The sequence below is a fragment of the Canis lupus genome, chromosome 16 (assembly GCF_048164855.1).
Source record: "Canis lupus baileyi chromosome 16, mCanLup2.hap1, whole genome shotgun sequence".
Taxonomy (NCBI): Eukaryota; Metazoa; Chordata; class Mammalia; order Carnivora; family Canidae; genus Canis; species Canis lupus.
The window spans coordinates 36,301,425-36,317,035 of record NC_132853.1 but is presented as its reverse complement, the minus strand read 5'-3'; the positions used below and the strand labels follow the sequence as shown (position 1 = coordinate 36,317,035).

General features: G+C 52.0%; 1 protein-coding gene across 10 annotated transcripts in view; it reads right to left on the bottom strand.

Moving 5' to 3' along the window:
- Nucleotides 1–15,611, bottom strand: part of HOXB3 (homeobox B3) — a 56,622-nt gene that overhangs the window by 12,677 nt on the left and 28,334 nt on the right. For 3 of the 10 annotated variants that reach the window (XR_012008919.1, XM_072780222.1, XM_072780220.1), the window contains exons 1-2: nt 13,913–15,610; nt 12,695–12,872 (exon numbers count right to left, since the gene is read on the bottom strand). The gene's annotated coding sequence lies outside the window, so the exon portion shown is untranslated. Of the gene's footprint in view, nt 1–2,803; nt 2,881–10,783; nt 10,905–12,694; nt 12,873–13,912; nt 15,611 lie in introns of those variants that run through there. The other 7 variants (XM_072780221.1, XM_072780223.1, XM_072780224.1 and 4 more) reach the window with 3 other exon arrangements.

Here is a 15,611-nt window from a genome sequence, read left to right as displayed (position 1 = left end):
TGTCTCTCATGAATAAATAAAATCTTAAAAAAAAAAAACACCTTCAAGAGGAGGAATGGTCCAGATTCTCATAGATTTCCTAGAGCCAGTAAGAGTAACTATCTACTGCTCTGGGCGTGTATATTGCTCCCTGTATATTGCAGATTAACCATGCAGTAACTTCTATCCCCAGACGCCCTCAGAATTCCAGCTCACAAGTGAGCTGCTCCCAAGCACTAGAGAGTTTCCCAAGGTCGGACCTAGGGAGAACTCAGACACTGTCGTTTCCAACCCCTGCCACTGTTACAGGCAGGGAAACTGAGGCTCGGAGCCAGGAAGTGATTTGTCTAAAGTCATACTTGGCAATAGGCTCAGCAGTCAGGAGGCTTGGATGCTAGGTGTTCCAGATCGGCTATATGATCTGAAGCAGTGAATTCCTTGGGCCTCAGTGTCCCCTCTGGAAAGCCAGAGCATATATGTGGAGGGGAGGCATTGGGCAAAGTGATCTCTAAGGTCCCTTTGTGGACGGACAGCTTGTGGTTCTCTGTGTGCTAATGTGAAAATGAGTGACAATATGTAGTAATAAACTGAATTTAGACAATAAAGGGCACTGTCTCTGCCAAAAGCATATTTCTTCTTGGGATTTAAATGTGTACACCCCCACTGCTGAGCACCAACCCCACTCCTGGTTCTCCTTGCCCCCACAGAGGCTCATACACTAGTTTTTACTGCTCTTGTGTGTGTGTGTGTGTGTGTGTGTGTGTGTTTGGGAGGACGGTAGGTTGTTCTCTACCTCCATCACCAAATCAAAAGTGCTATTTTTGGACACAGCAACCTGAGCAGTAAATAATTAATTTGTATAATTAGAAGAGGAAGGCTTTGACCTGGCAATTTTTAACCAGGAGTCAATGCACCCATTGTACCAGTCTGGCCTTCTCACCCGACCCCCAACTCTGCCCACACACCTACTAGCCTCCCCAACTGCCTCCCCCTAGTTGGAGACCAGCATTCCCAAGATGGCCAGAAGGGCTCAGAGTCAGGCTCTGCTCCCTCCCCAACAAAGTTCCATTCTTTGCTTTGCTCCCCCCCACAGAAATGGGTCTGCTTGCAGCTGCCCCTCACAGCTTGCTTTCCCTACCCCCTAATGCTGTGCGGGCTCCACGTCCAGGCTCTCTGCTCTTGGGACGCATGAAATCCACCTCCCCAGTTCAAGATGCCCCAACAATGCAGCGAGTTTGCATTTCAAGAAACTCCCATTAATATCAATTTACTTCACTGAAACCTCGGGTTCTTCATCAAGTTGATGATTTATGATAAAATCAATTAAATTACGGCCACTTAGGGCCCAGCCGCTTCCTCTCAGATTTCATTGGTGCGGGGCCCAAGTGTCTGGTGGAAAAATGCAAGTTTAGCTGGAGGCGAGGAAAGATAATTCTGCGGCTGAGAAAATTTAATGCAAAACAATTTCCAGGCAAAGCCAGGCTTCTAGACAGAAATGCAAGAGCCACCAGTTGGCCTGAGGAAATAACTATCTGGGGTCAAAATATTTCCCTCCCCACCCCCACCATCCTGCATAGCTCCTTCGCTCTGTTTCCCTTTGTACTCACTTTCCCCTTCCCAAGCAGAGATTTGGGGGTAAATTCAGCAGTGATGGTGGAACCCAAGGCTGCCAAGGCCCAGTGTGAAACCATCTATCTCTCCTCCCCTCCCCATGCAGCCATGCTTACTAATTCCTTGGTCTCCCACGGCAAAGTTAAAGGCTCAAAGTGAAGATCAGGCCGCGTGGGCAGATGGCACGGAGGGGCCAGGGACCAGACCAAATGGACTGTGCTACATGTGGCTGTGGGAGGAAAGCAAGAACAGGCTCTACCCCCAGGTGAGGGCCCAGGGCAGCAAAGTGTATCCAGAGCTACCATAACACAGAGTCCCAGGACCAGAGAACACTGAGCCTCCCTCCCACCCTCCCAGCTCCCTTCACGCCCACTCACAAAGCGATGCTGTGCCCCACACACCCCAGCCCGAGTGCCTGTGTGCAAATGTCCTCTCACAGTACACTAACACACCTCCAACGTGCATGCTTGCACACTCTCCTTATACATCACACAGACCTACCACATCCTGCGCCTGCAAAGGGACAGTTCCCACCATCTCCCCACATCTGGGAAAATAAATCCCAGTGAATGAACCTGGCATCACCTCCCACTCCTGAGAGGGGCTCCTCCCGCCTCTGCTCTGTTTGGTTTTTGGTTTCCAGAGCAGTCTGGGAGTAAACATAGCTTCTCTGAAGCCATAAATCACCCCTTCTACCTTCTCAGTTTAACACCCGGCCTCACCGCAACCCTTGTAGTTTCAGCTTCAAATAACCCGCCAGGTGCTAAAAGGCTCACCATGGTGGCAGCTGGACTGTAGGAGCAGGGCCCAGCTGTCCCCCGACCCCAGGAGATGCCCCCACATTTCCTTCACGAGGCACAGCTTCCAACTCCTCCCTGGAAAACCCTCCAGAGCCTCCAACACCCTTCCAGAGCCACAGAGCTCCCCCATCCCCATCCCGTAATCCGGTCCTGGCCCACACATCCGGCGGGGGTACAGCGCCACATTCCTCCACATTGCCCCGCACAGCCGGACCCCTCTCCCCCGTCAGCACCCACCCGCCTCTTTAAAGGTGCTCTCAGCTTTGTCTTCCACGATTCAGATCCAGCCTCTTTCCTGATCCAGGAGAGAGACCCCGGGGGCTGAGGTCTTGGCCACCACCCCCGCCGCCTTCCCCCTCCGCACACACATCCCTAGCCGGACCCGGGCCGCTCCGCTCCGCACCCCCACTTACCTGTGCGGACTAGCGCTAGGGCGCAGGCCGCGGGCGACCGGGAGCGGCGGGCGCGCGGGAGCCGACTGCAAGGCCCGGGTCCCTCGGCCCCAGCGGGGGCGCCCCGGCCGCAGCCCGCCGCATCCCGCCCGAGCAGACCCGGGCAGCCCCGGAGCGGCGGGCGGCGCGGGGAGCGGCCCGGAAGCGCTCGCCCCCTCCCCGCCCCCGCCCCCGCCCCCGGCTTTGTTCGGCCCTCGAGGCCGCAGGGCAGCGGGGCGCGCGCGGGGGCTGCGCTCGGGGCGCAGCCGGGAGGCGGGGGCGGGGTCCGGCCGGAGAAGCCGGAGGGCCCGCGTGGGGCTGCGGGGCGGCCGGGCGCGCCTGGCACCCAGCCGGGCCGGGGCTGCGAGAGCGGGCCAAGCTGCCGGGCGGGAGGAGCGGCGAATGACAGGGGGCACTGCGAGGCGCGGGGAGCGCCGGGGGCGCCACGGCGGAAGGCGGGCGCACGGGCGGCTCTTCAATGTCACCAGCGAAATGGGTTCCATATGTCCGGCCCGGCCGGGAAGGGCGGGGAAGGACGGGCCGGGAAGAGAGTTCTGGGCAGGACGGGCCGGGCGGGTGGGGGTGGGGGGCGCGGGGCGGGAGAGCGCGGCGGCGAGGGGGCGCGGGGACGCCTGGGGGAGGCGAGGAGGTTTGCATTTTCCAGGTTCCCTGGAGTTTTCTAAAGCTGCTTAGGCTCGTAGGAACTTTCTTTCCCCTTTTCCTTTTTTCCTTTTCTTTTCCTGAAAGATGGGGGAGGGAGGAGATTAGTAAGGGTAGCATCCGTTTGTTCCTGCTGGGGGTTCGAGGGAGATGTGGATTGGAGGTGAAAGGGAAAGTTCTTGGGCGGCCGGCAGATCAACTTTTTTCTCCCCGACCCGAAAGAGGGAAAGAAGAGACCAAATCCGCCAGGGGAAAGAGAGGCGGAGGAAGGATTCCAGGGTCCGGGTGTGAGACCCTGACCCCAAATACCACCACCAACCCCCACCCCGTGGAATTCTGTTTTGGGAGATTCCAGCCATTAAGTTAGTGATGGTGGTGGAAGAGGAGACTGAAGTGCTAGGACCCTCTTGGCCATTCCCTGACACTTCGGTGCCTACCCCAGCTGCCTCACACCTGATTTAGCACCCCCCTGAGGGCCTACTCTAGGGCCAGTTGCTTCTGGGACGGCCACAGCTTTGGGCAGCTGCCTGGAAAGAAAGCACCGGGTCTGGAGGAGCTTCCAGACCCCTGCGGCCTCCCCTGTCTCTGTGCCTGCCCTCCCCCAGGGTTGGACTCTTTCAACAGTCTCTCTCTCTCTCTCTCTCTCTCTCTGTCTCTTCTGCCTTTTTAAAACCATCTCTGTTGTCTCTGTCCCTTTCTGACAGCCTCTTTGTCTTCTCATACTCAGCCTCTCTGACTTCAGTGAGTTTGAACTGAGCCCGTGAAAGACTTAGCAGTGTCTCCAGAAATCACTTCTGGGCTCACTCATTAGGCTGCCCCTCTTATTTGGGGGCAATGTGGAGCCCTTGGCCTGGGGCCCTTTCATCTGCAGGGGGTAGAGGGGACAACACACATCCTTCCATCACAAAGACATTCTCTTCTACAGAAAGGGGGACAAAGTGAGTGGTTTCTTTTCCAGTTCCCTCCTTCTCACTTAACTCTGTGTGTGTGTACCCATCCAAGTTGTGGGGTTCCTTGTCCCAGGACAGCCTCCCTGCCGCTCTGACTGGCCTTTATCTTTATTCTCCCTGTCATCTGCTTCTTGGACTCTGCCCTAACTTCTCCCCTCAGAAATGGATCCTCCTGCTTGTTCTCTCTCTGGGGCCCTCCCTTTTCCCTTCATCCTTTCTCTCTCTCTCTCTCCATCTTTTTATTCAATTCCTCTGATTGCTAAAACGTTGGCAGCCCAGCTTCTTAAAGGCACGGGGATCAACACTATAATCACCGGGGAGAAGAGTCTGGAGAGAAGAAGGAGTTAGCAGCTTTCCAAAAGCCCCTTCCACCAAATACATTCTACCTCAACCCCTGAACAGCACAAAAGCAAATGGGGTATATATGTGTATATGTGCAGAACTGATAAGAGGCAAGACGCTTCATGGCTAAGTAAACCAAGTATTTGTATATACAAAAGAACAACAACAACAAAGTCTTTCCAAACTTGCTGATTCGGGCGCAGGCCTATATGCCTGGATGGAGGGCACCAGGCCTCACATGGAGAGATTCAGCAAGGAGCCAGCAACTGAGACATAATGGTGGAGAGGATGATCTCCCCGCTTTTGTCTCTCCTGGGGGAAGACTGAGTATGAGTTGGGGAAAAGAAAGGGGAGGGGGTGCCCCCAGGGCCAGAAGAGACAAAGACCTGAAGGGGGCTGAGAGAATGGAGAGGAAAAGAGGGGGGTATCAGTCCTTCACGTCACTGGCCAAGGCAGCAGGAGGAGGGAAGACAGAGAAGTAGGGAGAGTTGGTAACACTGGGGTAGAGGTCTATAGGACTGGCTCCCAGCTCTCCCCCTTACCTCTGACCTGTCCCAAAGAGCAAAATCCTTCAGGCTTTCCCTTTTGTTTCCCATCTTCCAGGCTGGGAAACAGGCTGGGAAACAGGCTGAATTCAGAAGCTAATAAAACCTGGTTCCACCCTCTTCTTCTCCCTCCTGTCCCTCCTCCTCTCCAAGGAAGAGGTCATCTTTCCCCCTTCTCTCAGGGATTCCAAGACTTTGGCCTAAATTCTGGAATGCTGCCTTGGGGAAAAAGCACCGGAGAAACTCTCCCTACATTTACATCCTTGCCCCCCACCACCAACTTCCCAGATGAGGGAAAAAGACTCGCCTCTCACCCTGAGTGTGTGGGGGATTCTCCAGCGCTGGAAAAGGGTAGCCTGAAGGGTTGGAGCACCCATCCTTCAAATCTTTCTCCCCCAGTCCTCCCCTTCCCCCACCCTCTGCAGTCCTGTCAAGGCTGCCCCTGAATCCACACTCTCTCTGCTTTCTTTTATCCAAACTAGGTAACACCACACCACACTCATCCTAACCTAGAAGCTTGACTTCTCCTTCTCTTTTTCCCTAAATCCCTTTCAACCCAGACTTCCAATCTGGGAGGCTTCATCCACCACCCACCACCCACAAATCTTCCTGTTAACAAGGATGGGGCTCAGCGCCACTTGGAACAGAGCATGGGAGCCGGCTCCTGTATGCTCCAGACTGAGGCCGAAGCCACCACTTCCACAAGGCTGATGCCATGAATAATTAACACCTGGGTGCGGCGTCACTCTAATTTTTCTCCTCAAAGGTTTACACTAGCAGGCAGAGTTAAATATCATGGATAATAGTGGCTATAAAGTCACTTGGCTGGGCTCCAGCCAGAAAAGGAAAAGCCAGCAGCCCTGACCAGACTTGGCAAACACTCTGGCCCTCTGCTCCTCATCCATCACAACTTTGGGGTGCAGTGTAGAATGTCCCCAGAAGCTCCTTCTGGCTTTGCTCTTGACCATCAGGCTCTTCTCTAATGGGGAGGGATGGAGACCCCCACATGAAACACAAGGGGAAAGTTATCAGTTCTCCCCTCCCAATCTGCACCCCATTTGCTCTCTCTCTGGATGGGGGCTTAGGGAGGGGAACACACCATATGTCCTAAAACACTCACCAACTTTCTGGGACCACCTGATTCCTGGAACATTTCTTTTCAAGAAAAACTTAGAGAACTTCTTCCTGCTTTAGCCCCAAACACACACAGTCCCTCACTGCTGAGGAAACTTTCTTTGTTTCAGGAGGTCGAAGGAAGGCTACTGGGGTGTGAATTCATTTCCTTGTTTTGTTAGCCAGGAGGGTGGGGAGCCAAGGCTTTCAGCTTCTCTCCCTACTCTTCACCCTCTGCCCCCATTGTCTCCCCCAATTTGGATTTGAGTATAGCTCCTTCTCTACCCTCGATACCCTGTCATACACATCGATCCTACCATGAAGCTTTAGTTCTACAAAGAAAACCTTCCATCCCCCTTTCAAGTGCAGAGGGCTTCGATTTGATCCCCATCGATTACAAAAATCTTTGCCTTCAACTCCAATAATTTCTCCCTCTGCCTCCACCTCTCTTGCCCCCAGGCTCCTTCTGCCTTCAGAGTTGGGTTCTTTACCCTGGGCTGGAGTCGGAGCCGCCAAACTCCTGGAGGGGAACCGCTGAAAAATGAAGCTCTGTCTGCTGCTTCAGGAATGTTGGCTCTATCAGGCTTGCAAATATAATTTTTATATTAGGTCGTGGTCTTTGACTGGGTTTATATGCCAATGAGGCATTTCTGGTTTACCAAATTTATACAAATCTCCCCTTAATTGATAATCACAGATGCTGTAATTTAAGACCTCCAGCCATAGAGCTTTCATATTAACTGCTGATATATTACTGTAAATCGTCTGAAATAACCAACTCCTGGGAGCAGAGCAGAGAGGGAGGAAGTGGCTCCGAGAGCGAGTCTCTCCCCGGCCGCAGAAATAGCCTAGCTTCCACATCATTTTCCGTGAGAAATGATTTATCGAAGACATGGCCATAAACAACACAACTCGCTCACAAACACACAGACGCACGCGCGCACGCACACACACACACACACACACACACACACACACAATGGCTGGCATGCCGGTCGAGAAGCTGACACCCATATTGCTATAAATCAAGAAAAAGGTTGGAGGAGAGGGAGAGAGACAGAGAAAGAGGGGGAGAGAGAGAGAGAGAGAGAAGAGGAATATTCCTAAAATCTCTATGCAATGCCTCAATGGGTATAAACACACAGAGCACCGTGTGAAGAGAAATGGCAGGAAATGAAGATGGCTATTTGTCACATTTTACGACAATAACATTAATAACAAACAATAAATTTACATGGACATATAAGACGCGGTAGGTAGTGAGAAATCCCTTCTACTTACAATACCCCAGCCCGCGATGTGGCTCCGGCTGCGGGGCTGTTTTATTGCTGTCTCCCTCTCTTTTTCTCTCTCTCTCTCCCTCTCTCCCCCTCTCTCTTTTTTTTCTCGGGGTACAGGCTTGTTTTTCAAAGGACAGTTGAATTGCACGTCAGAAACAGGGAGACCGAGCCTGCGATTTTCCTGACGAATACATATCTATTCTGCAACCTCGGCATTAATTATTTAATGAATCACGTGACCAGGAGGGGGAAGGGGGTCTTTCGATTTCAGGCTCAAAGGACCACTATGACCTTCCCCTTCAGGAGGAGAAATTTTCCTGCAAAATAGGTTCCCCCCAACCCACCAATGGAAGAGTAGTGAGTTTTCCTTCTCTCTCCCACATTCACATCTATACCTACTCTACCTACAGCTCCCTAACCTCCCCCCACCCAGGCACACACTTACCCACAGCCCACCTCTCCTCTCTCCCTTCTCCTCCTGCTTCTGCTTAGTTCGTGGAGGTGCAGAAATAGTCTGCAGGGGCGTCTGGGGGGTGGGGGTGGGGTGGGCACGGAGCCCGGCTCCAAGCCCCTGGATTTCTCAGCTTCCACTTCTTCTCTCTGCATCCTTTAAGATCAAGATTGCCCTCAACTCCGTTCGTTCTCTCTCTCACTCCTCAGATATTGATTTTAGTGGGACCAACTCCCTCCTCCCTAAAAAAGCAAGAACATTTCTAAAGGGACCAGCTTCAAAAGAAACACTTTATAAGTCCAAGTTACATATGTATAAAGAATGGGGCTTTAATTCTCCTTCTGATCTTGTATGGTACCTTTGGAAGGGGCAGAAAAGGGACAGGGTAAAGAAATGACGCTGGAGCTCCCAGGGCTGAGAATAACCACAAGGGGGACTCCCCCCTCCCCCGTTGTGTTATTACCATCCCAGGGAATCAAATTCTACTGACCAGCTGAGAATACGCTCTAGAGACAAAGACCCCAGACTAAGGTATCTACACAAAAGCAGTGAATACTCAGTGTCTCTCTACCTAGGTCACACCTCATCTCTGTGCCCCCCTCCACCCCAAACACACTAGTGAAGACAGCTTGAAGATTTGAACTAGAGAGGAAGGAAAGGGAGGAAAGAGGCTTTGAAGGCTGCCTGGCAGGCAGGGGTCCCTATTACCCAGGTGTTAGTACCCTAAGCTCCCAATCAGCAGACAATGGAGCCTGATCTATGGGGAGAGATGGCAAGGGTGTCTCATAATAAAGGGTTAAACACAGGGATGATAGGAGAAATCCATTCCCTAGGCCCAGAGAGAGAAACAGACACATGCTCCTTCATCTTGGACGTAAACAAAACAAAACAAAAAATCCCCCAAACCTTCACTTACAGCTTGGCCCCAGAATGAGCAGACCAGTTACAACCAGAATCTGAGTCCTGGCCCACCGTGCGGGGTGGGAATGCAAAGGGGAGCAGAAAAGACATTCCTGAAGGAGCCCCTCTCGCCACATTCCCAGCCTTATCTTCAGCAGCTCCGTCTGGGTGCAGCCTGGCCTACATCGCCAGAGCAGGCAGGGCAGGGAGAATAAATTCAGCTTAGGGTAGGGGAGCAGGGGCGGAGGGGTCACCATCGGTTCGTTTGGAGAGGTCTGAACCAAAACCAACTCAATGGGAAGAAGGCTGAGGACCCAGGTGCCTTAACAACCCCCAAAGAAACAGCCGGCCTGGCCCGGTAAGTTCCCGGTGGGGCAACAGGGCAGCCCCTGCCTCCTCCCTGGAATCCCGCTCCCCAATGCTCGGGTGGGACGCCAGCGGAGCCCAGACTCTGTAGGGGGGTGGCCGGCTTTGATTGTTGTCCAGATACAAAACGCAGACTGGTATTGAATTCAGCCTGCTGCCGATGTGAGCCCTGCTCCCGGCTCCAGCCAGGGCAACTCCTTACAAAGTCCTGGCCACAAATCCATTAGAAATGGTCCCCTATATGCAAACAGTCCACTAAAGTCTGAAAGAAAAAATCAGAGAGACAGAGAGATTGGAAGTAATATGCAGGAGCATGAAAGCAATCTCTGAAACCGAGAAACTATCTTTAAGGACAAGAAAAAGAACAGCAGAGTGACACGAAGGCACGCCAGGCAGGTTCTGTTAAAATGCCCACACTCTTTTCGGATCCTGGGAATGTCCATGTTCAAATAAACAAGCGCCTGAGCGCTAGCGGAGCGCTTTCTTGCTGCCGATAAAGCGAACGTTCATTCTGCGAGAAAGACGAGATTGATTTACGAATCTGAACGCGCCGGTTTTATGGCTGATCACAAATCCGTCAGCGCTCAACTCACGCTGGGAAACTTCCCAACTCTGTTTTCCAACCAGACTCCCCTCCCCTGGCTGGCCACTCTTCCCAGGGAGACCCACCGCGGGCGCTGGGGTGGCCCGGGAGACTCTGGCAGCACTGGGGGCAGCCCCTCTGCCCCGGTAGATGCAAGTAGGAGGGCCAGCGGGAAGGGCCCAGGGACTTGGAGGGAAGACGCGGCAAAGATAAGGAATGCTAGCCGGGCTCCTAGAATTGTAGGAGGTGAGACCATCCCATTGGGGAGCCTGTGGAGGTGCTCAGCCCTGGAAAGACTGGGAGTCTGGGACTGAGGGAATCTCCAAGCTCCGGCCTCTGGGGCTGAAACCCTTGAATGAACCCCAAACTCCCCTTCCATTGTTTCCTTCCTCTTCTCTTTGATGGGCCCCTCACACTGCAGAGAGCAGCTCCTATGTTCCCAGGTGACTACAGCTTCCTCACCTGGGCCTCTAGAGGGCCCACAATCGGTCATCTGCCCCTATGAGTAATGGGTGCACATCTGACATGAGCCTCAAAAATGTGCAGTCCAGGAGCGGCCCAGCTCCCTTTCTACTCACTCCCTCTCCTGCCCGGGGCCTCTAGCCCCTGCATGTATTATGGCACTTAGGCACAAAGGAGACAGTACCAGCCAACCGAGGCCAGTTGTTCCTTGCCTGAGATAGAGTCCCCAAGTTCTAGGAAACGATTTACAAACTGCGAATCAATACCTCCCTTCCCCGCACACATCCCAGCAAGGTTCTGTCTCTCCTACCTTTAATTGAAGGAACATTTCCTCTCTTCCCAGCTGGAGTCTCGGTCTGTCTGTCTGTCTGCCTGTCTGTCTCTTTGTCTCTACCTCCTCCTAAGAGAATGGCTGCTGGTGTGGATTTTAAGATACAGCAAGTAGAACAGAGATTTGGAAAGGCTCCATATGAGCAAATTCTCCACCCATCTCTTAAAATTCAAAGTTGCTAAAAACTTTGTTTGATGTGGCAGGGCTGTCCCTGGAAATGGTCACAACACCCTGTCCTGAGCCTTCTCCCCTCTCTCTTGTTCCTCTGATGGGGAGGTAGGTACTCATGGGCTCTGTGAGTAGCTGGGGTGGGACTAGGGATTTGGGGAAGGGGACACAAGTGATTATACGAATAGCTTCCTAAACAAAGGAACTTTAGAAAATGGGTTGAGAAGCTGTGGATTTGGATCTCACACCTTGAGAGAAAGTAGCCTCCAAGGGACTGTTAGTTGGGGGCAAAGGGGGGAGGCTTCCCTCTCTTTAGAACCCACGGGCTTCTTCCCTTAGCCCCCTTAGCCCTCTGAAGCCTCTCACATCACTTCCCTTTTGTCTTTCTTCCCTCAGCTCCCTCCATGAGAAAGAGGAAAGAAGCAGGGATGAGCTGGACATGGGTGGGGGGCAGTTTGAACCCGACCTAAGGAAGGAGTTCTACACAGAGGGTCAGATCAGCACCTTCCCTCCCTCCCTTAGCTGTACCCTTGAGCTAAATTTTTTACTCCTTTTCTCCCCAGTGGACAGTAATAGAAAAACAATCCAGAAATTCCCAAAGAGCAAAGAAGGGGTTGGGAACTGGAGGGAGATGAGAAGATGGGCCACACAGCAGCCCAAGGACCCCTCACTGCAGAGGTATGACTTTCCCTCCTGGGCAGGAGTCAGGAGCCAGCATACTGTCCAGTCTCAGAGAGGTCAAGGGGCTTCCGAGGTCATTTTGTGGTTCTAATACTGAGCTAATCGCCTAGAAAACGTGGCCTTTCCATGAACTCTCTCTCCTGCCAACCTCCTGCCTCCAAAGCCTCAGTGAGCCCCAGGGTAAAAGAGCCAGCACATTCAGGTCTGAGGCAGAGCCCACTGACTCCCTCGCCCTCAGAAGCAGGGCCCCAGAAGGGAGAACATAGCCCCCAAAACAAGAGAGCAAAAGGAAACCAAACGGAACACTGAGCGTCCAGGAAGAAGGGCGGGGGTGGGAGCAGCATCGAAGAGGAAGACTCCCGCATCAATGAACCTTGCCTGTAAACGGAACAGTTTCCTGCTCCAGAGTTGCAAACATTTGTCTAGAATCCCAAGTTAGAGAAAGAGAAAGAAGAAAGAAAGAAAGAAAGAAAGAAAGAAAGAAAGAAAGAAAGAGAGAGACATCTACCTATACCCCGCTCCAAGCCTGAGGCATTCCATCCAAGAACTGCATTCCATTTTTCCAGGAGTCGGCAGTGACAACATCTCACCAGTAAATAGACAGAGGGGACACAAGCCCCCAGTGTAGACCAGCGAAGTCACGGAACACACCGGCCACATGTGCCTGTCACCAAACAGGCACACACATGCATGCATGCTGGAGCTCTCCCGGCCTGCCTGCATTTTCCAAAACCCGAAAAGCACTTCTGAGCTGCCTCACAAACAACCTTCTCTGGGATTTTTCAGGGGCCCTGACACCTCAGTCCCAAGCAGTTCAAACACTCTCCAGGTGTGAGGCCCCTGTCTCTCCCTCTGACCCGAGCATCAGTCATCATAAAAGGCAGCAGATCTGACCAAGCATCCACCATCAAAAAACCCCGCAAAGAAAGTTGAAAAAGGAAAAGAAAGAGGAGAGAGAGTTTCTTCTTTCCTTTGTAAGAAGAGCTCATAAAACGATTTAAAAAAAAAAAAAAAAGTCAGCCCAGGCCAGGGCTTTGTTACCTTTGCGCCTCTTGCCTCCTCTGGCATGAATTCCGCGGATCCCATTCATGACGAAGGGCTTCTTCCATACTGAGAGAAAAAAGTTTTCAACTTTATGGTTCCAAATTTTTTCCCCCTCGCAGATCCGGGAGAGCCAGCTAACACTTTTTTCCCCCAACAGCCGGTCTGCGGAGATTTGCTGTTGAATAATAACAAAGGAGAGAGGATACGTATTTAAAGAAAAGAAGTGATTAATGGTTTTCTGTATAATTCTCACATTTTTCTTAGCTCTTGTCTACACAGAATGGCTGTGAACTTTAAGCTCCATAGAAATCTTTTTTTTATTCTATTCATACCTTCCAAGGAGCAGCTTTGATTTGGTTCTATAGAGACATTCCTGGGGGGGCATATGCTTTTTAAGAACGATTTTCCCCCTCCACGAAGGGCAGCCGCATCCCCTGGCAGCCAAACATCACACCGCGATTCGACCGAAACAAAGCTCGCCGCTCTGAGGCTCCAGGTCCCGGCAAATTTTTTATGAGCCTTCCAGAAGCATTTCAACGGGGCAGTTCTACCGCCCTTGCCCCGCGCTGTGGACACCGGGGGTGCCCCCGCCCTGTGTCCTGGGCCCTCCCCAGCCTCCAACTCCTAGGCGCTGCAAACCCGCAGGAATACAAAAGAAATAACAAGAAAACGTGCTGGTGGAAATCAGCTATGTTTATTTTCTGGAGGGAGACGGGACCGAAAAATACTTTTAATTGCATATGCCCTCTTGAGCCCCATGCTTTTTGGTGGTGGGTGGCTGTACTCTGGCCCACCACAAGACCAGAGACCCCGAGCAAATCTGGAGCCCTTGGACCTTAGCACTTCTCTTGGGTGCTGTCCCCCCAAAGTGGCTGGAGCCTGACAGAACTGGTGAGGGTCCTCAGCACCCCCTTCCCCTTCCCCCACTCCATTCTAGGGGTGACTGGGACCTCAGAGACACAAAGCTATTTGGTCCCCAGTCGTACTTTCGATACTTTCTATGAGAAAGAAAATGAAAATTAATACAGGAGCAGGGTTTCACAAAAGAGGCCATTTGTCTTCTTGATTATCTATTTGCTTGTCAGAGTTTGAGCTATGGCACCGGCTAGCTCCTTTGTAATATAAAAATACTCTGAAAACCTGCAAACACCCAGAAACATCTGTGCAAAAAATTAGACTCATTAAAGCTTTAAACACCTCAGAGGAAAACGATACCTTCTTAGGCGGGAGGAAAGAGGCCGGCCTCGCAGAATCCTCCCTCCGAACCTTAATAAGCAAAGAGTCGTCTGTCTAGAAAGAGACAGCTTAACCGCATTTTATTTGCTTATGACAAATAAATCACGATATGAAAGGCTTTGCCATACTTAAGCCTCTCGCGTCCTACAATGAAACATTCCCCCCCCCCATTAGGAATTGGAGTCAGCCCTCCCAGTACTTTCGATCCATTTTTGGACTGGAGGGAAAAAATTAAAAGCCCCAAACAAAACACACCCACCCCAAAAGGAAAACAAACGAACTACCACAATTGGGAGTCCTCAGAGATTGAAAGTCCCCTTGGACCCTTTGAAAAAAATCCTCAACCACATCCAACATGAGGCCGAATGGACTGGGATGCTTAACATATATCCTGGGTGGCATATTTGTCTGTATCTTCACATCAGGGTTTCAACAAAAACACGCCGTGCTGGTCACAAGAAACCAAACATTTATTTCTATTGTCACTCTGTACAGGACACAAAATTTCACGCCAACGAAGGGTTCTAGACTTGGGCAGCCCCCAAACTAGGAAGGGGCCTGGTTTGGAATGTCAGAGAGAACAGGGAGAGGACGCACATGACATAAAATAATAATAATAATCATAATAATAATAATAAAATAATTAATAATAATAATAATAATCAATGCAAAACAATGATAAACTATGGGAGAGGTCTCTGCAACATTATCTCCCAGACCGGGAGGGGTGCCACATTTTATTTGCGAGTTTCACATTCGTTTGCAGTCTAGGAGAGAAAGCCTTCCCTGTAAAACTAGATTGGTGACAGGGTTGTGCCCAGCTCCCAGAACTCAACTGGCTCCTCACTCTGCCAGGAATGGCTTGACCTTCTAGAAGAAGGCCCTCCCAGTCTCCCGGTCTCTCTTTTTGTCTTAGGCTCAACTTCCCTGCCTGCTCCTGCGTTACCAGGGCCACCCCACCACCACCTCCACTTGTCTCCTTCCTGCTGTCGCCCACCCCGGCCCCCTCTCGGTGGAAAGGGGTGAGAAATCAGTGTGCCCGTGGAGGGGCACAGAAGGGAAGGAGGGTGTGTGTGTGTGTGTGTGTGTGTGTGTGTGTGTGTTATGTGTTACCGTGGCCAAAACACTGCGCTATCTGGCAGTCACAGGGTGCTTTCGCTGGGTGTCAGGAATGGGGGACACAAAGAAAGAGAATCCAGGCTGTCTTCCAGCGGCGGCAGCAGCAGAGGCGGCGGCGGCGAGCCGGGCCTCATTTGTTAGCCGGGTGTCGAGGTAATGGTCGCCACCGAGGCCCGTCCTCTCCTCGGCAGAGTAAACAAGACAGATGGGCCTGGGCCTGGCGTGATTAAAGATGAAACGTGGATCCATCTTCGCCAAAGCTGAAAGCGAGGAGTACAGCCTCCTCCTATTTCTCTTAATGTCTCCTTCTTTCTCTTCTTCTTTCTTTTCTTCTTTTTTTTTTTTTTTTTTTTAAGGAAGAAAGCAAGAGACTTGAACCTTGCTTCTGGGGGGGCCTCACCCGGCTCCCCATTGTCATTTCTATAAATAAAGCTTCCCCTCCCCCTCCTTTGCGTTTATTCGTGTAAATAGATAAAGTGGGGGAGGGGGAGGGCAGGTAGGCTTTTGCGGTCCCAGGCCCCAGGGTCCCCTCCCGCAACTCCTCCCGCCCCGCCCCCAC